Genomic DNA, 22,215 nt, shown 5'->3' with positions numbered 1-22,215 from the left:
TAAGAGGGGACGAAAATCATTTAGTCACCGCGTCGTTTGCCTTTTTGATCTTCATAAATAAAGAGTTAAGTTAAGATTCAAGATTAGCTTTTTATGAGTTGAGAGCTTGGGAAATGAATTATTTATTTTGGAGAATAAATACATTACATAAATACATAAACACACATTGTTATTTGACTTTTTAATTTCTATAATATAACTCTAATTAATAAACATTTTTATACTCTATAATGTTTGTTTAAATAGAATCGTTGGGTTATCTCCCCTTGTTTTCGAGCGCGAATCTCTTCAATTCACAAAGAATTTCATTTTACAAGTCTGAAAAAAATTTAAAGTTAATAACAGATTTCGTTTATTTGATTTATTTAATTTTTCTTCCTCTTTTCTTTTAAAGAAACTTGATTTAAAAACAAAAAAGAAAAATATAAAAAACGGAAATTCAAAGTAAGTATAATCCACGAGAAGTGCTTTCCTTCTTTTTTGGGTGGGGGTAAGGGGTTAGGTGTATCAGAATTTTGGGGGAATTGTTGACACCCCTAACAGAAAACTGCGAATAAAATATAGAAAACTCGTAATTTCTCTTTCTAAAGTGGGTTATTTATTTTCATTTATAGAATATACTTCCGAAATAAACTATTTAAGTTGTTTAAAAAATAATAGAAATATTATTTTTCATTTTTTAAAAAACAGTGTTTACAAAGTGCGTGCGTGTGTTCACTGTTCAGGCAGCCATTTTTTTACGTAACGAAATCAATTGATTTCGAGCTGAATATTTTTCAATTTTTAAAATTTAAAAATCTATCCAAATTTTTCTATTGGTTCAATTTTTACGGTTTTTTCAGGGTGAATGTGAAATTTTATGCTCTTTCCAATAAACTGAATATAATATTTTAGACAAACGTTGTTTTATAAATGCCCCCCCATTTTGAAATGTCTATGAGAATTTTAATAATTAATTTTTGTGCGGAAGTTTTATATATCACAAATTGAAGATAAAACATCAATAAATAAAATAATCAAATTTAAAACAAAAAAAAAAGAAGTTATGTGCAAATTTACCTGTAAAGTCCAAAGTGTAAATCCTTTTTTTTTTTTTTCGATAACCACGTTGTTTTTTTTGTTTTTTTTTTAAGTGGAAGCTTATTTTTTGTTTAGAATTTTCCAGTCAATATTTTTCGGTCAGTGTATATTTTTATATTTAATTCCTGCTTTCCTTTTTTTCGATATAAAAAAAAGACGATACCGAATAATGCAGATTTATAGTATAATAAATAAAAAATTCAGGTATTTCTTTGAGATATTAAAAAAAAAAATACATTTACTATGCTCGTTAATCTGTAATCCGTGTAAATCCAAAAATAAAAGATACGTTTTCACGTATGGTAGCATAAAAACGCCACAAGTAAAAAAAAAAAAAGGGGGCGATAAGTTAACTTATCGTCCTTTTAAAGGGAGATAACTGTTATCTCCCTTTGGTATTTATAAGTCGAACAGAAAATCCATAAGGATTCTTTTAAACTGGTCGACACTGTCGCTAACCCATGTCCACGTTCTGGGTTAAGAATTTCAGTCTCTGGTTTCTTTTTGCAATTATTACAAATTTTATCGGTATTTTCATTCATTATATATTGACTTCTGTCACGACTACACAACTGTTTAGTGTTACGTTTTATTTATATAGTTTTTGCATACCTCAGACTTATTTACTTGTCTTTAAAGAATTACGGCCAAATTGTGTTCATTGCCCACCCCCAATGTGGCCACAAAGTGGGTTCGCATTTGACGTTACATTATTATAGAAAAGTGACCCCCACTTTCTGACCACTAAAATTTCTTATCTTGGAAACTACGAGTTTCATTTGCCGTATATATAAATGGTTATTTCCGTTTTCAGCGCCCCCGAAAACCTTTAAAAGTGGAAAATTTGAAGGAATATAATCCCATATCGAGATTACTAACGTTTCTGAATTAGTGTGTTTTTACACTTATAGGCTTCCGTAGATATAACAAAGGGAGAATCTTAACATCCGGTTTCTTTAATGGACGATGTCGGTACGATGTATCGTGACATGTGGTTGAAAAATCCTTCCATTTAAAAAATACATGGATTATAATACATAAATATGAATAAATTCTCATACAGGAAGAAAGCATATCTTAGTCATAGGGAACAGGTAAGTGATGTTTTGCCAGTTAAATAAATATCATAAGATTCAACTCGTGTTATTTGTTCGACATTCCGTGAAATGTTAAGTGAAGAAATCCAAGGAAAAAATAAATAAAATTGTTTATTTCTCTATTAAAGCTTTTATGATATTAAAATTTGGTCTTTGCTCGTTTTATTAGAATAAAATTTACGGGTTTAAATTACATTTTCATATTATTAAAATCTGATAGACGTATAGGTGTCTATTCAAGCAAATGTTTGTTATGGCGACTTGGCCAAAAATTCTGATACACCTAGTGAGGGGTTTATTCAAATTGGCACATGGCGTCAATTAAAAATAAAGAAAATGCAGAAAAATCTGTATGATGTACGTACCAGTCACGGAATGAAGATGAAATATTCCAAAAATCATGTAATCAAGTAAGTTTTTATTTTAAGGTACGTACAAAATGAATATTGAATAGCCGATGCTCAAAATGTATAAAAATTTTGGGTAATATCCAAGATCAATGCTCCAAAAAATCAAGCTACTGGAAGTGGATATGGTCAATTATGGAACGGAATGGAGTCATGGAGCTAAAACACGAAAAACGAAACCATATACATATATGTATTTATTTAAAATAAAAACAAAAACATTTTTTTTTTTAAATAATAGTTATTTACTTGTCTCCCCACGCGAGAAGTTAGACACAGATGTTTTAAATGTGGGGAAAACTAGTTCTTCTAAAAGCAGCACATGAGATTGGAAACATTGCTTCTTCAGTCTTCACGGATTTATTCTACTTTTAAAAAAGATTTTCTAGTGTTACGTTGCTATTGTGCTACAAAATTCAAATTTTCAAAAAGTTCACTTGTAAAATTTAATTTGAAAAAATAAACACACTCTCAGCTGAAAGTTGTGACTGACTAAATTCGTTTTATTTTTATTGCAATAATAAAGAAATAAACTTGTTTATTTCATTATTTTACAAAGATTAAAAAAATTTTAAAAATGGCACACTGGGTCGAAAAAGATCCCAGTCTTTAAAAATTTGCCCAAAATAATTGTGACTTAATAAAGTTTTATTGCTTATTTTAATAACATTTTTTGCACTGACAGACTCAGTAGATCGCTAGCAGTGTCAGAAATCGCCATTAAAAATGCATGATAAAAACTTGAATAATTCTACCTCCTATCTTTCGAAGCTTATAACTACTTAAAAATGTAATTTAAACCCTAATCTTATTTCAATTAAAGGGGCAAAGACCAAATTTTAATAAATAACAGGTTTAATAGCAAATTATGTAATATTTATTTTTTTTAAATCGGTTTCCTTTAAAAAGGATTTAAAGAAAATCAAGAAATTTTAACTTCGAATATAAAAATATATATAAATTCAAAAAAATCACTTACCTATAAAAAGTACTATTCAATGGGTACTTCAATTATTTATTGGTAAAAATGTATTCATATTTATATTTTATATGCAATGTCCTTTTTAATAAAATACTTTTTAAAACTAGTATTAAAAAATACTGCGACATGAGATGTTTCATAACTGGAATAAAGGGAAACAAATGCAGCCTTTTCTTCAAGTTGAGAACTCTTCAATTTGTGATATATAAATTTGAGGTGATAAAATTATTTTCATTTTAATAGACATTTCAAAATGGGGCAGGGTTAATTTAAAAAAGAAACGTTTGTCTAGAATATTATATTCGGTTTATTGGAAAGAACATAAAATTTCACATTGAACCTGAAAATATCTTAATAATTGGACCAACAGAAAAATTTTGATGGAGTTTTAAAGTTCAAAAATTGAAAAAAATTTAACTCGTAAAATTCACTTGATTTCATTACGTAAACAAAATGGCTGCATGAACACGCACAGTCACTTTGTAAACATTGATTTTTAAAAAATAAAAAATAATAGACATATTATTTTTTAAACAACTTCAAAGAAATATATTCCATAAAGAAAATAAACAACCCACTTTACAAAGAGAAATTATGATTTTTTTTATATTTTATTCGCAGTTTTGTGTTAGGTGTATCAAAAATTCCCCCAAATTTTTGATACACCTAGTAGATCGCTCGTGTAAGTGGGAATATTTTATAAAAACAGGAGTTTTCTTTAGTAAATATCTTTTTAGGTATGGACTTAAATAACCTCTCAAAACTTCTGAGTAAATTCGTTATTATTGTTTATTCCAAGATTGTTTTACGATATTTTATGGTAATGGACCCAGTTGATTGCTTACACCAAAGTTGCTTTAATCAGCAGCAGTGGCAATTAGTCGTACATCATTTTTAGTCGTACAAAAAGCGTTTTTTTGTTGTTTAAAAGTCATTTTTTTTTGTTTCATGATAACGCAAGAGGTGTTAACACTAAAGTAATTTTGGTATTTTTTATGACTTACCTCAGCGTAGTATAAACACACGACACCTATGTTAAGAAAAGCTTTTGAAATAAAGACCCCCTAACCTTGAAAGCCGTTCTTAACATGGAGAGATTGGGGGTGTTTACCTGGGTTAGGTCATAAAAATACCATGATTTAAAAAAAAAAGATATATGATATTGTTTTTCATATCTTGACTCCGTGACTCTGTTCTGTTCCATAATCAACCATATCCACTTTCAGTAGCTTGATTTTTCCGAGCACTCATCTTGCACACATTTTGACTCCCCCCTTTACTTAAAAATTCACCAAAAATCAGAAAATTAACCAATTTTTATGAAATTTTTAGAATTTATCAAATAATGATCACGTAATATAATGAATCCATTATTTTAATTGGAATCTTAAAAAAAAAATATTGTTTTGTTCAAACAAAAATCACCTTTACTAAATTCTGGTTTTCAGTAGTAAAAAAAAATGAATTTATTTTTGCTTTTTTATGAAAATAATGCATCATAAATTGTAACAATGAAAAGAAATGAATTTTAAATCAGTATTAATGAATTTGATATTTGAAGAAAAATTAATTTCTCGAACTACTGATATTATCATTGTTTATTTAATATTTTCATACAAAAAAATATAATTGCAAAGTTGCATAATTTTAATATGTCAGATTCTAATATTTTCTTTGCTTGAATGATTGTGAAACTTTCGGTGTAACAATTTTTATTTAATCTTTAAAAATAAGAAAATTTTTTAAAATTTTGAAACAGGAACACAGTAGAATAATTAAATTAAAAGAATGGTAAAAATTATACAAACATTCACGATAGGAATTTACAGATGCATGGCTTGAAAAAGAAAGAAAACCAGCACTTCCTCCCTCTAACGATCTGACATCATTTTCAGAAAATCTTTTGACTTTCTGTATAATCATCACTTACGTGACTTTGTTTGTTTATACTTTAGCAAAGCTAGAATCTCTCGCTTTTGGGGGCTAATCAAGCCATTTCTTTTGTACAAACAAACTGTTTTTTTATTTAATATCTTGGGACTTTACTAATTATCTTTGAAGTACACAGAAAACTAATATTTATCTTTCAAAGGATTTTTACAATGAATTTATTTAACTTCAAAATTTAGGTGAATTCGTCAGTTTCCAAATGTCACCGTTGAAAAATACTACCCTGGGTTAAGTTGTAAAAAATACCATAATTTAAAAATTTATATATATTGTTTTTCATATCTTTACTTTTTTTATGTGCACAAATATTTTTTCCTTTTGGAAATAAACTTTATGCTTTAAATACAATTCAAAAGTAGTTGGAAAAAAATTATGACAAAACTATGTCCCTCTATCAGTTTTCCACCATTTTTTTTATTTAAATAAAATTTTATGACTGAACAAATCATCCAGTTTTCGTCAGCAATGATTAAATCCAATGAAATAAAACAGGGAGACAACAACAATCGAAGTGTCAAGGTCACAAATCAGTCTTATGTTTAATTCAGTTTAGTAGTGAACTCGCTAAAAATCGTAAATTTTTGATTTTCTTTTAAATAAAACTACTTGATCAATTTAGTGATTTTGGGAATATGATATCTTTGTTTTGTAACGAGTACGTATGTCATGCAGAAAATGGATCATACTCAAATAATAGCGTTGGCTTTTATTGTTTATTAAATCGGAGCTGTTGGATGCAAAATGAAATGATTTTTTTTTCAAATTGTATTTTTTTAAAATAAGCAAACAAATAAAAAGGCAAATTATCTAATTCATGGCGTGAGTTTATTGTGAGAGAAAAAAGGCATCTAAAATTTTGTGTATTTAGCAAATAAACACCATTTAAAAAAAATAAACAATATTTTAGCAAATAAGCCAAGAAATGAAAAAAAAACAGGCAACAAAAAAACAAAAAACAAAGAAATTAAAAAATGAATATAAAGAAAAATTTCTATGATGCATGAGGCATCTTAAATAAGTTTTCAGACTTTTTTTGTACAGAATTTAAAATTGTTGCAGACTTGAAAATTCAGTTATTGCTGTACATCTTATGGGATTGTTCGTTTCTTTTATTATTTAGAAAGTCTCGTCTGAGTTTATTGCAAGAAAAAATTCTTTGTAGGCATTAGAAATTTGTTTTTAATTTATTATATAAGGAACCTTTTCAAGTTAAAATCTATTGAGAATACACCTTTTGTATTAAGAAACACTTTAAATATGTGTTATATAAAGTTATAAGAGACGGCCATTTTGGATTACTTATTATTTTTTACATATTGAAAGTATTTCTCAATTTTTACTGGGGACAAACAGCTGCAGTAGGGTTGAATGTAATAAGCAAAGAAGAAAGCGTCCACGTGCATGTGCATTATGTGGCTATACGACTTACCTTCAGGTGGGATCTGAGAGAGAGAGAGAGAGAGATTAAAGATGGCAGCCGTGGCTTTATAAGGTGTAGTTTTGTGGAATCGCACGAGATCTCATCGCCCACTGCACACATACAAATGGAATGGAGTCAGTTTTTTAATAAAATGCCTGGTAAAAGAGAGTTGATGGGGAGAACGCATGCTGGAAGTTGAGTGAGAAAGTTGACAGTGACGAATTCTAGTTGAACTTTCGTTTATTTTATTCGTTTATTTTTTTGTTTGCTGCTCATTTAACTGCATAAGCTAAATGGTTGGGCAAAGATTCAAAGAGGAGTAAGACAAACGTGCATAATATTGCCTGACTTATTTTCTTTGTACAGTGAGAACATCCTCTGCCATCTGCATAGCTGCATCGTATATCGGTGGACATCAACTATGTAATTTACGTTGTGTAGATTACATGCTTTTCTTGCAACATCTAAAGACGATCTCTAGAAATAGTAGAAAAACTTGATTTGAACCGGAATGCAAAGAAGACTTTTAGTATGGTGATAATAATGGCAAAGAATCATACCAACGTGTGATTGAACAATTTGAGCTGCATCAGTTACTCAAGTGGATACATCCAGGTATCTTGGATCATGGATTACAGTTACAGGATGATCATGGTGTGATATAAGATATAAGATATATATATATATATATATATATATATATATATATATATATATATATACAGTGATGATCATATTTATTGGCACGGTAAAATAAAAGTTAAATTTTGTCTAATAAATTCTAAAAAAGGGATTAAATTAAAGAAAATAACAAAGTATATTATGTATTTTTAACTGGCCTTTCCGATGCAGCAATCGGATTTTAGAAAAAATAAATAACAAAGGAACAACAAACATAATTGCAAAAAACCCTTGTTCAAAATTTTTGGCACGGCTTTGTTTTTCTTTTAGTATCAGTATAATATCAATCAATTTCCGGTTCACGTGCTTTCTGAACTTTTTTATAGCCATATTATGCTTGTTTAACGCTAATTCAGTGAATAATTTTTTTCAGATAATTTTTAGATAGCGATTTATTTAAACTATTATAAGTGACTAAATTATAATTTTCAATCGCCATGGTTAAAACTAAGGAACACAGCGAAGACGTCAGGAAGCTTGTTGTAGCATGCCATACCAATGGGGAGGGCTATGATAAGATTTCAAAGAAGCTAAACCTTCCCAAATCCACTGTTAGAGCCATAATAAACAAGTTCAAATCGCAAGGCCACGTTATGAGTTTAGAGGGTAGAGGGAGAAAAAGGATTCTTTCCCCAAGAGATGAACGGAAAATTGTTCGACAAGTAAAACAAAACCCAAGGATCTCTGTTGGGGAGATTGTTGATGAACAGAGCACCTCTGGAGTGAATGTATCTCGACATACAGTTGGTAGAGTTTTGAAGAGAGCTGGTTTAAAAGCATGTCGTCCGAGAAAGACTCCCTTATTGAAGCCTATGCACCTGAAAGCAAGGCTAGCCTTTGCAAAACGTCATATTGGTAAAGATGTTGCATTCTGGAAACGTGTTCTATGGACTGACGAAACGAAAATAGAGTTATTTGGCCATAATAAAGTGTCTTATATTTACAGAAAATCTGGCGAAGCTTTCCTGCCTAAGAACACCATACCCACAGTGAAGCACGGTGGAGGCAGTTTGATGTTTTGGGGATCCTTTGCTGCCTCTGGACCAGGGCGACTTGTTAAGGTCACAGGTAGCATAAAAAAGGAAGATTATGTTAAATATTGGATGAAAACCTGAAAAACTCTGCTAAAGAGCTCTCACTTGGTCGTCGTTGGTGGTTCATGCAAGATAATGACCCAAAGCATTCGGCTAAACTGACTAAGAAATGGCTTGAGGATAATCATATTAATGTTTTGGAGTGGCCATCACAAAGCCCAGACCTTAATCCAATTGAAAATTTATGGAGAACATTAAAATTGAGGGTAATGCAAAGGAAGCCTAAGAATCTTATTCAATTGGAGGATTATTGTCAGGAAGAGTGGGCTAATATTACTACTGAAGAGTGCAACAACTTGGTTGTAAACTATGAAAAGCGACTGAGGAAGGTAATCAAGGCCAAAGGCTATACAATTGATTATTAAATAAATCGTGCCAATAATTTTGAACAAGGGTTTTTTGCAATTATGTTTGTTGTTCCTTTGTTATTTATTTTTTCTAAAATCCGATTGCTGCATCGGAAAGGCCAGTTAAAAATACATAATATACTTTGTTATTTTCTTTAATTTAATCCCATTTTTAGAATTTATTAGACAAAATTTAACTTTTATTTTACCGTGCCAATAAATATGATCATCACTATATATATATATATATATAGCTCAGAGTAAACAAGCATTTATCCAACTTAACTCTATATTATGCTCAAATACTATCACCCTCAAGACTGGACAATGCATTCTTTAGTCATATGTTTGGTCTGTATTGTTATATGTTTGTGAAACCTGCACTATCTGCCTCAAAATGCAGAAATGCATTAATAGAGCAGAAGTGCATTAATAGTGCAGAAATGCATTAATATAGCAGAAATTTGATTTGTGAGATAAATGTTAGGAGTCGTTTTGAAAAATCCCATTTCTAATGAGGAAATATGGATTAAATCTGGATGCAAAAAAAATGTATGCTGATGGAAACCATCATTAAAAGACAAATGGTGTTCTTATGATATATTTACCGGCAAAGATGCATAGAACATCTAGTATTATTCTATGTAGAATGCCAAGATCGAAAAAGCAAGGTCGACCCAAGACACACTTTGATGGGCAACTTGATTGATTCGACAGGGTTATCGTGAAACATTGAGCAACAGCTCAATATTTGACAATAATCCGATATTGGAAAGCCATGGTCGACAATGCCATTAAATGGCTGGGTCACTGATGATGATAATAATTTCTCAATACAAAATGTGTATTTCTCAATGGATTTTAACTGAAAAAGATTCTTCATATAAAAATATTTAACAGCAAACAAAAAAGCAAAACAGTTTTAATGCCTACACAATTTTTTTGCACAATAAACTCATGCCATGATTTGGTGATTATGCCTCCAAAAATTGATAACCCAATTTTTTTGTTCGTTTGTTTAATTATTTAGAAAACCATTCTTATTATGAGGTTAGTTGTTTACTATTCTGTACTTTCACCTAACTATATAACTATATTTGAACAAAAGATACTGTAAAAATTGAATTTAACTTGAAAATTCTACCTTAAATAACATGATCCATGTCCTGCATAAGTATTCCCCAAATATCACTAAAATTAAGCAATTAAGATAATCGCTCAAAAATCGAAAGTTATATGAAAGTATTGGTAATAAAGATATGCAGTTTGGTTAGACATTACATTTTTGCACAATTGATGTGGTTTTGTTTAATTTATGATTTTGGAACGATTATCTAGACTCCATGTGACTGTCTAATGTCGACTATTTTTTCTAGCTTATCAGAATTCACACTAGTTTTGTATTGAACTAATGAATAAAACAAACAAACAAAAAATTGATAGCCCAATTTTTTGTTTGTTTTATTATTTAGAAAACAATTCTTAACATGGAAGGGGAGGGATAATTTTTAACTACTGTATTTTCACGTAACAATTTAATATATGAAAGACTGTAAAAATTGAATTCACCTTGAAAATCTTATCTAAAAACATAACATTCTGTATTCTACATAAATATTTTGTTTTCTTGTTTTCATTTTGATGTTTTTTATTGATTATATTGAAGTGGTTAGCTCCTCAAATAACTGCCAAGTTTTATTGACTAATTTTGTCTGCTTTTTTTTCTGCATTTTAACTTTATATACAAAAAAGTTAAAACACAAAACACTTACCTAGGTAAATACAAGAGTAACTTATCTTGCCTTTGGTAACATTTTTAGGTGCTTATTTAGAATTACACTTATTAAAAAAAATCTTTATAATGCATGTACTCACAATGAAATGATGATGTCATATTTTTTTTTTACAAGGAAGTCACCATTTATCAAGGTGCATATGTCACTAATGGATAAGGGTTAATGAGTGGTGGGTGATCACCAGGACAGCAGTGTAATCGTTAATGGTGGGAATTTGGGTAAAATTTGATTATTTAAAGGAATAGCTAAATAAGAACTTGTTTGTATTGGACTTGAAAATGACCATGTTGTAATCAACTGGAAAGCAGGCTAGAATAATAGAGTTTTACAGGCAGGCGAGTAATCTTCAGGTAGGAAGTAATCTTCGTTCATGGAATTTGCATTTAGATTTAAGCAAATAGGGAGAGGAAGAAATTGTTGATAATGGTTGTAGCTAAACGAGTGTTTTACTTAAAGTTTGAAGCTTAGACGAGCACTTTTTATGAAAAAAACGATTGAATGTGGAACAGATAGTATTGAAAATTGTTGATAATGGTTGTAGCTAGATGGGTGTTGTTTGAAAAATCACATAAATTTGATAAAGTATTTTGTTTTAAAATGAAAAATTTACAATATTTAGAGATTTTAATACTAAATTCTATCCTGATTGTATGATTGATTTTTATTTCGATAGTTCAAATTGAGTTGTGTCCCTCTTATTTAATACTAGCCTGGCTGCTCAATATTGCCCGGGTGATTGTAGATGTGTGTTGAGCAAAAAAGAAAGTTGTCGCAGGTAGGCTGTCTCGAACCCGTGACGCGAAGGCAGAAAAGAAAGTGGAGGTGTGTGTAAGGGTGTTAGTTGAGCAAAAAAAAAAAAGGGGCAAATTGCGAGCGAAAAAAAAGTGTTAGTAGGCATGCAGGCTTGAAACCATACCGCAAAGGAGGAAAAGAAAGTGAAAAAAAAGTGTGACACATTAGCTGTTGCACCTATTGCCAAACCGGAAGTGACGTGGGTTTAAATTAAGGCTAAACAATTGAAAAGAGGGGATGACTTTCGAAAATATCGGTGAAAAAGCGACCTCTTCCTGTAGAAAAATGCCCAGGTGAGGTTGAAGCAGTTAATGTTTTTGGTCAATTTTTCGATATTTGTCATCCAAAAGGTCCAGTTTCAAAGTGATACTGATTTCGTGACAATCAGTCACCTATGTCGAAAGTTTTTGCAAAACATACATACATACATACATTTTAACAGACAGGTGAGATTTATATCATAGATGGCTGGTCAAATTCCGTTTTGCTTGTCATAAAATTTGATTTTCTTTAAGTAAGAACAATTTGATCAATTTATGTGATTTTTGAAATATGATCAAGTTATGTGATTTTTGGAATATGGTATCTTTATCTGTGACGAGTACTTCTAAAGACTTTTCTGTATGTTTTATCATTTCTATTATATAAAAGGAACTTTGTGTGTGTGTTTATTTCTTTCTTATTGACTTCTAAACAGCTGCGCTGAGTTTTTTAAGATTTCACACAAATGTATTTTATGTGTTTGGCAGTGTTTTTAGATGAGTTTGTCCGAGTTTTTTTTTTTGTATTTTAACTTTAGAATTATTTAAAAACAAAGAATACAGAAAAATCTTACAATTTATTTGTCATGGAACAAACATGTCATATATTTATTTATTTCTTCACAAAGGAATTACCATTTATCAACGCCTGTAGACCATCCAAGCATAAGAGTGTAAGATGATCACCAGGACAAAAGTGTAATCATTAATGTTAGAAATTGAATTAAATTAACTTGTAGATTTGAGTGTCAATGGATACATTTTAAGTCCTTTATCATGTTTGCTTTAACATCTGTTTTTCATGTGTACATGGTTTATTGCCCGTTTTACACGTGTACATGGTTTAATGTCTGTTTTACATGTGTACATGGTTCAACGTCTGTTTTGCCTGTGTACATGGTTCAACGTCTGTTTTACATGTGTACATGGTTTAACATCTGTTTTACATGTGTACATGGTTTAACGTCTGTTTTACATGTGTACATGGTTTAACATCTGTTTTACATGTGTACATGGTTTATTGCCCGTTTTACATGTGTACATGGTTTAACGTCTGTTTTGCCTGTGTACATGGTTCAACGTCTGTTTTGCCTGTGTACATGGTTCAACGTCTGTTTTACATGTGTACATGGTTTAACATCTGTTTTACATGTGTACATGGTTTAACGTCTGTTTTACATGTGTACATGGTTTAACGTCTGTTTTACATGTGTACATGGTTTAACATCTGTTTTACATGTGTACATGGTTTAACGTCTGTTTTACATGTGTACATAGTTTAGCGCCTGTTTTACATGTGTACATGGTTCAACGTCTGTTTTGCCTGTGTACATGGTTTAATGTCTGTTTTAAATGTGTACATGGTTTAACATCTGTTTTACATGTGTACATGGTTTAACATCTGTTTTACATGTGTACATGGTTTAACGTCTGTTTTACATGTGTACATGGTTCAACGTCTGTTTTGCCTGTGTACATGGTTCAACGTCTGTTTTACATGTGTACATGGTTTAACATCTGTTTTACATGTGTACATGGTTTAACGTCTGTTTTACATGTGTACATGGTTTAACGTCTGTTTTACATGTGTACATGGTTTAACGTCTGTTTTACATGTGTACATAGTTTAGCGCCTGTTTTACATGTGTACATGGTTCAACATCTGTTTTGCCTGTGTACATGGTTTAATGTCTGTTTTAAATGTGTACATGGTTTAACATCTGTTTTACATGTGTACATGGTTTAACATCTGTTTTACATGTGTACATGGTTCAACATCTGTTTTACATGTGTATATGGTTTAACGTCTGTTTTACATGTGCACATGGTTTAATGTCTGTCTTACATGTGCACATGGTTTAACGTCTGTTTTACATGTGCACATGGTTTAACGTCTGTTTTACATGTGCACTTGGTTTAACGTCTGTTTTACATGTGTACATGGTTTAATGTCTGTTTTACATGTGTACATGGTTTAATGTCTGTTTTACATGTGTACACGGTTTAACATCTGTTTTACATGTATACATGGTTTAACGTCTGTTTTACATGTGTACATGGTTTAACATCTGTTTTACATGTGTACATGGTTTAACATCTGCTTTACATGACATGTGCTGGACAGCTTTTAGATATTGGCTTTTTAAACAAATGCTTCACTTTTATCATACTTAAACTACAGTATCACTTGCTTATTTTTTTTCTGTCAAATCATTATTTTCTCCTACGCTTTCTTTGTTTTTCCTTGCCAATTAATCCTATTACAACTGGTTCATCTCTTTTAACGCAAGCACCAATTTTTCCAATGTGACTAAACCAACAAAGTATCCTGTTCTGCATACATCTTTCTATACTGTCTAGGTGTATTCTTTGCAGTCATAAGGTCTAAGGTTATTTTAAAGATTCACTTTACAATGCAATGCAATACAATGATATATATACAGGCCTGTACACCCGAGATTACAGTCTCTTAATACACATCATCTTTAGATTTGTAGTCAAGCAAAGCACATATGTTTGTCATGTCTGGCTTTGAAGGTATTGTGTGACTCTACAAATGCCACTTCTTCTGGCAGGTGGTTCCATACATTCATTACATGTTGGGAGAAGTGTGCTCGACAGACTCAACTGCCCCTTTCCAATGTTGCTGCTTATACAAACACAAGGAATGCGCATCTTAAAAATTTCATGTTGTATTCCCCGTGCAGATATTTGAAGACTTGGATGGCATACCCTCTTATTTAACGAAACCCCAGAGGTGGAAGATCCAGTTGCTCTAGTCGCTGCTCATAGGACAAATCATGCAAAACTAGCTTTTTCCATGCAACACTTTAGTCCTCAAACTTTTAATAAAATATTTTCCTTAGGATAATTCCATGTTAAATCATCCTGAAATTTAACATTTTGACACCCATGTACTCAGATTTTGCTGTAACTTGCACCACAGATGGACATCATAAAAATGAAGAAATCCTGAAAATCTGAGCATGTAACAATCTAAGCGGTTGCAGATTTGGAGTTTTTTCTGCTTTGTATCCTCATGGATCACACAAGCCATTCTGTTGGCTGCAAGTTGTTGATACATAGTTTGTTCCAATAAAATATAAACATTAGAATATGCTGAGAAGTTTGAAAGTTTGATTTTTGGGAAAGATTGTATTAGCTGGGAAAATTTTATATAATCATAAACGACAAAGAGTTTTGTTAATCAAAGGTTTTCATTAAAAGAAAAGTCAAATTAATATATAGGAAATATAAAAAATTAAATATAAAAAGAAAATATAAAAAAAACATAAAAATTAAATATAAAAATAAAATATAATAAAAAATAAAATTAAATATATAATTCCAAATAAAAATTAAATATAAAATAAAATATAAAAATTAAATATAAAAATTAAAATATAAGAATTTAAGATAAAATTAAATATAAAAATTAAATATAAACATAAAATATAAAAATAAAATTTAAAAAGTCAATATAAAAATATAATACAAAATTTCACTATATAATTAAAAATAAAAATTAAAAAGTAAAAAAAAATAAATATAAATATAAAATAAAATATAAAAATAAAAAATTACAATTAAAAATAAAATTAAATATAAAAATTAAAAATTAAAAATAAACATTAAATATAAAAATTAAATATAAAATTAAATGAAAACATTAAATATAAAAATTTAAAATAAATTATATATAAAAATTAAATATAAAAATAAAATATAAAAATTCAATATAAAATTAAATATAAAGTCAATATAAAATTCAATATAAAATAAAAAATAAAAAATGAAAATTAAATATAAAAATAAAATATAAAAATAAAATAAAAATTAAATATCAAAAATTAAAAATATTGATATAATAAAAAAATTACAATATAAAAATTAAAAATAAACATTAAATATAAAAATTAAAAATAATAATGTAATAAAAAATTAAAATATAAAAATTAAAAAAAAAATTAAATAGAAAATTACAATATAAAAATTAAAAATAAACATTAAATATAAAAATTAAAAATAATAATGTAATAAAAAATTTAAAAAAAAATTAAATAGAAAATTAAATATAAAAATTAAAAATAAAACTTAAATATAAAAATTAAAAATGAAAATTAAATATAAAAAATATAAAAATAAAATGTAAACATTAAATATAAAATTAAAAATTAGATATTAAAATTAAAAATTAAATATAAAAATTAATACAAATTAAATATAAAATTAAATATAAAAATTCAATATAAAGTAAAAAATAAAAATTAAAAATTAAAAATAAAATATAAAAATTAAATAAAAAGTAAAAATAAAAATTAAATATAAAAATTGAAAATAAAAATTAAATATATAAAATATAAATATAAAATTAAATACAAAAATTAAAAAAAAAATAAAATATAAAAATAAAAAATAAAAGTTGAATATAACAATTAAATATAAAAAATAAAAATTAAATAAATTGAATATAACAATTAAATATAAAAAGTAAAAATAAAAATTAAATATAAAAATAAAAAATAAAAATTGAATATAACAATTAAATATAAAAAGTAAAAATTAAAATTAAATATAAAAATTAAAAATAATAATTAAATATAAAAATTAACAATAAAAATAAATAATAAAAATTTAATATAAAAATTAAATATAAAAATTAAAAATAAAAATTAAATATTGAATTTAATATAACAAATATAAACATTAAATATAAAAATCGAATATTAAATTAAATATAAAAATCAAATATAGCCATTAAGTATAAAATAAAATATAAAATTAAATCTAAAGTTTAATATAAAAATTTAAAATAAAAATAAAAATTAAATATAATAATCAAATATAGACATTAAATAAAAATTAAAAATAAAATATAAAAAATAAAATTAAAAATAAAATTAAATATAAAAATTAAATATAAAAATTAAATATAAAAATTTTTTAAAAATTAAATATAAAAATAAAATATAAAAATTGAAAATAAGATTAAATATAAAAATTGAAAATACAAATTTAATATAAAAATTGAAAACAAAAATTAAATATAAACATTGAAAATACAAATTAAATATAAAACTATATAAATATAAAATTTAAAATGAAAATGAAATATTAAAATTAAAAATAAAAATCAAATATAAACATTAAAAATAAAATATAAAAATTAAAATTAAATATGAAATTATATATAAAAATAAAAATTAAAATAAATTAAATATAAAATTCAATATAAAAATTTAAAAAAAAATTAAATATAAAAATAAGTATAAAAATGAAAAAATATGAAAAACTAAAACATAAAAATTACATATAAAAAATAAAAATTAATTATAAAAAATAAATAAAAATTGAAAATAAAAATTAAATATAAAATTTAAAATAAAAATTAAATATAAAAATATAAAAGTAAATACAAAAATTTAAAATAAAAATAAGATATAAAAATAAAATATAAAAATAAAAATAAAAATTGAATATAACAATTAAATATAAAAATTAAAAATTAAATATAAATAAAATATAAAAATTAAATATAAAAATTAAAAATAAATATACAAAAATAAAATATAAACATTAAATATAAAAATAGAAATATGAAATTGAATATAAAAATCAAATATAAACATTAAATATAAAATTAAAAATAAAATATAAAAAATAAAATTAAAATTAAATATAAAATTTAATAGAAAAATTAAAAATAAAAATTAAATATAAAAATCAGTATAAAAATGAAAAAAATATATAAAAGTAAAAAATAAAAATTACATATAAAAAATAAAAATAAAATATAAAAATTAAATAAAAATTGAAAATAAAAGTTAAATATAAAATGTAAAATGAAAATTAAATATAAAATATATAAATATAAAATTAAATACAAAAATTTAAAATAAAAATAAGATATAAAAATAAAATATAAAAATTAAAAATAAAAATTGAATATAACAATTAAATATAAAAATAAAAATAAAATATAAAAATATAAATAAAATATAAATATTAAATATAAAAAATAAAATTAAAAATAAAATTAAAAATAAAATATACAAAATAAAATATACAAAAATAAAATATAAACATTAAATATAAAAATAGAATATTAAATTGAATATAAAAATCAAATATAACCATTAAATATGAAATTAAAAATAAAATATACAAAATAAAATTAAAAATTAAAATAAAATATAAAATTTAATATAAAAATTTAAAATTAAAATTAAATATAAAAATAAAAAATAAAAATTAAATATAAAATTAAACATACAAATAAAATATAAAAATTGAAAATAAAAATTAAATATAAAAATTGAAAATAAAAATTAAATATAAAATTAAAAATAAAAATAAAATATAGAATTAAATATAAAAATAAAATATAAACATTAAATATAAAAATAGAATATAAAATTAAATATAAAATCAAATATAAACATTAAATATAAAATTAAAAATAAAATATAAAAATTAAAATTAAATATAAAAATTGAACATAAAATTAAATATAAAAATTAAAAATAAAAATTGAATATAACAATTGAATATAAAAATAAAAATAAAATATAAAAATAAAAATTAAATATAAATAAAATATAAATAATAAATATAAAAATTAAAAATAAAATTAAAAATAAAATATAAAAATTGAAAATAAAAATTAAATATAAAATTTAAAATAAAAATTAAATATAAAATTAAAAATAAAAATAAAATATAAAAATAGAATATGAAATTAAATATAAAATCAAATATAAACATTAAATATAAAATTAAAAATAAAATATAAAAATTAAAATTAAATATAAAAATTAAACATAAAATTAAATATTAAAATTAAAAGTAAAAATTTAATATAAAAGTAAAAAATGAAAATTAGAAATAAAATATTACAATTAAGTATAAAAATAAACGTAAAAAATAAAATATAAACATTAAATAAAAATTGAAAATAATAATTAAATATAAAAATATATAAATACAAAATTAAATATAAAAATTTAAAATAAAAATTAAATATAAAAATTAAAATTAAATATAAAATAAAATATAAAAGTTAAATATAAAAATCAAAAATGAAATATAAAATCCAGAAAAATTAAATTAAAAAATTAAAAATATAAATTAAATATAAAAATTAAATATAAAAATTTTTAATAGGGGAAATTCAACAGCCGAAACTGATTAGCTCGAACGGTTAGTGATGTGGAATGTGAATCATGAAGCAACAATTTGATGCATTTAAATATAATTTAAACAGACAAAATACTAAAATAACAGATAATGCATATATTAATAGCATATTACCTTGAATATTCATGCGCATGCTTTTCGCAGTTTCCAGATAATAAATTATTTGATAGGGAAATACTATTTTTAAAAAGGAGGATAAAAGGTGATAACATGATATAAACACTATATTAGTATAATAATATATACTAGTATAATATATATATTAGTATAATAATATATACTAGTATAATATATATATTAGTATAATACATAATAGTATAATAATATATATTAGTATAATAATATATAATAGTATAATATTTTTTTTTTTTTTTTTTACAAGGGTGTCACCACTTATCAAGGCCCAGAGGCCACTCAAGGATAAGGGTTAATAGGTATACATTAGTCATTGTGATTTTAGCATAGTAAACAGTGGGAATTTTGAAACTTGGATTACTTAGGGGGACGATTCAATTAGAACTTGTTCACATTGGACTTTTTCTTTTTTTTTTTTCATAGGTATCAACTCATTATCAAGGTCAAAGAGGCAACTCAAGGATAAGGGTTAAAGAGTGTACAGTAGAAATTGGACAATATAATAATCATTAGTAATGAAAATTTGTTAAATTTGATAACTTATATGGAACGGCTCATCAAGAACTTATTTACGTTAGACTTGAAGACAACCATATTGTAGCCAGCCGGAAAGCAGGAAATACTTCTGTATTTAACACAGATTCCAGCAACTTACTCATGACGCACAGGAGACGTATCGATATACTGTACGATGAAGAGGTACGTCTGGGGACTTATTACATTTCATTTTTATCTTAATTGATACAACAGAGTGGTCGGAAGATCCAAGAGGCAACAGAACAGAAACTGAACATAGTTCAGGGCAAGTTGTGAGAAAAAGGTCTAGTAGGCTAGCATACTGGCCGTCATTGTCGGGCACACGGGTGGGTTCCTGAACAATCTGAGTGAGGTCATAGGCAATGGAGAAATCATGACAGAACCTCCCCTCATCATCGGTCTTGTTTGAGTGGGTCAACCATTCGACGTTGTGAACATTGAAATCTCCACATATGTGAATGTTAGCTGAAGGATAAGCAGATAGGACTTGGTCAATTTTCTCAGATATGCTTTTAAATATAGTAACTCCGCTGTTGTGGGGGCGATAGAGAGTAAATAAAAATGCCGTAGTGTGAGCTAAAGCAACCCGGAAGCACATATAGGGTAAGTTAGGATCTTCCCTGGAGATGTCCCTACCACATGGAAAGCGATCTTTAATATAGGCACATATTCCATGTCCATGGCGATCTTGGGGGTCAGATTTAGAGGTTAAGTTAGAGTATCCTTTAATTGCGAACTCTTCTAGGGAAATAGCCTGTCCAATGCCAGTTTCACTTAAAAATAAAAGGTCTGGTTTAGTCTCCTGTAATTGGGTTTCAACCTCTGGAAGGTTAGAACGTAGACCCCTGATGTTGGAGAAGGAGACATGGTAGTAGGGGTCTACGTTGGAAGTTGGAGAACCGGGTTTAATCGTGTATTTTTTCTTGAAACTTGTCATGATGAAATTTTGAAATTTGTGGACTAGGTCGTCATATTTACTTAGAGCAGGACAGAGAGGGGAAATTAAGAGAGAAAAAGAAACGAAGAATTTTTTTTTTTTATTTGTAGCTAATGATAAGGTAAAGCCGTAACAATTACCCACTAGTATGGCATCGAGAGGCCCCACCAGAAGCTACTGCATGGTCCAGAATCCATTCACCAAATGGCAATACAGCAGCCCCAGTACTTTGCACCTGCTGATAGGACAGCCTCCTTAGTGGTTAATCCAAGGTTCGGGTCCCTGACTATCAGGCGGATAACGTCAGCCCAGACAAAACGTTTACCTCCAGCACCCTTAGTAGTGACATGGCTACAATGATAGACATAGAAACAGAAAATTTTCGCCATCTCAGCCAACTGTTCGCACAAAATACTGCCAAGCTAGAAAACAGCTTTTTCTTCTCCCTTTGTCAGAAAAATCACTCATTAAAAAATGAGGACTGAGGGACAAATAAGAAGAAGCGAGAGTAACAGGAGCTGTCGATAACGCATCCACAATGCGTTTTCTACTCTCCATAAAATAAAAATAAAATAAAACAAACTATTAAGTATTGTACTTAATAAAAGTCCAACGGACGTGTTTAAGGGAAAGTATGGTGATAGATTCCCCTCACACGAACTAAAAATGAGTACAATTCGTAATCTATTTTTGCAATCAACTCGGTAGATAAATAAACATTTATGTACGAGAAAAAAAAAAAAAAAGCTAGCATTTAATAAAACAGAAATACACAAATTTAAATACTGAAATAAAATGGAGTTATTAATATTTTAAATCTAAAATAAAAAGCGTGATTAAAATTGAAATCACTTATCTCAACAAAAACAGTTCCGTCTCCAAATTGCAAACTGTAGTGAATAAATTGAGTTTTTTTTAAATAAACCGTTAAAAGAAAGCGTGATTTTATTCTGAACTTAAGCTATTCACGTTTTAAGAAGCTTACGATGTAAAAGAAAAGGCGGATTTATATACTAATATATATTATTATAATAATATATATTAGTATAATAATATATATTATTATAATAATATATATTATTATAATAATATATATTAGTATAATAATATATAATAGTATAATAATATATATTAGTATAATAATATATATTAGTATAATAATATATATTATTATACTATTATATATTATTATACTATTATATATTATTATAATAATATATATTAGTATAATAATATATATTATTATAATAATATATATTATTATAATAATATATATTATTATAATAATATATATTATTATAATAATATATATTAGTATAATAATATATAATAGTATAATAATATATAATAGTATAATAATATATATTAGTATAATAATATATATTAGTATAATAATATATATTAGTATAATAATATATATTAGTATATAAATCCGCTTATTTCATAGTATGTTGTCACCTTCTTTTCTATTTTTAAATAAATAGAATCTCCTGATGATAGATG

General features: G+C 26.1%; 1 protein-coding gene across 2 annotated transcripts in view; it reads left to right on the top strand.

The window, feature by feature from the left end:
• The first annotated feature begins 268 nt into the window (after positions 1–268).
• The window catches only part of LOC145269334 (uncharacterized), a 28,713-nt gene continuing 6,766 nt past the window's right edge, over positions 269–22,215 (top strand). Inside the window, exon 1 of one of the 2 annotated variants that reach the window (XM_080125034.1) lies at positions 269–444. The gene's annotated coding sequence lies outside the window, so the exon portion shown is untranslated. The remainder of the gene's footprint in view (positions 445–22,215) is intronic. The other variant, XM_080125033.1, reaches the window with a different exon arrangement.

The sequence above is a fragment of the Euprymna scolopes genome, chromosome 45, assembly GCF_053919585.1.
Source record: "Euprymna scolopes isolate OS-2025 chromosome 45, ASM5391958v1, whole genome shotgun sequence".
Classification (NCBI taxonomy): domain Eukaryota; kingdom Metazoa; phylum Mollusca; class Cephalopoda; order Sepiida; family Sepiolidae; genus Euprymna; species Euprymna scolopes.
Note: the sequence above shows the minus strand (reverse complement) of the source record. Positions and strands in the feature narration are given on the sequence as shown.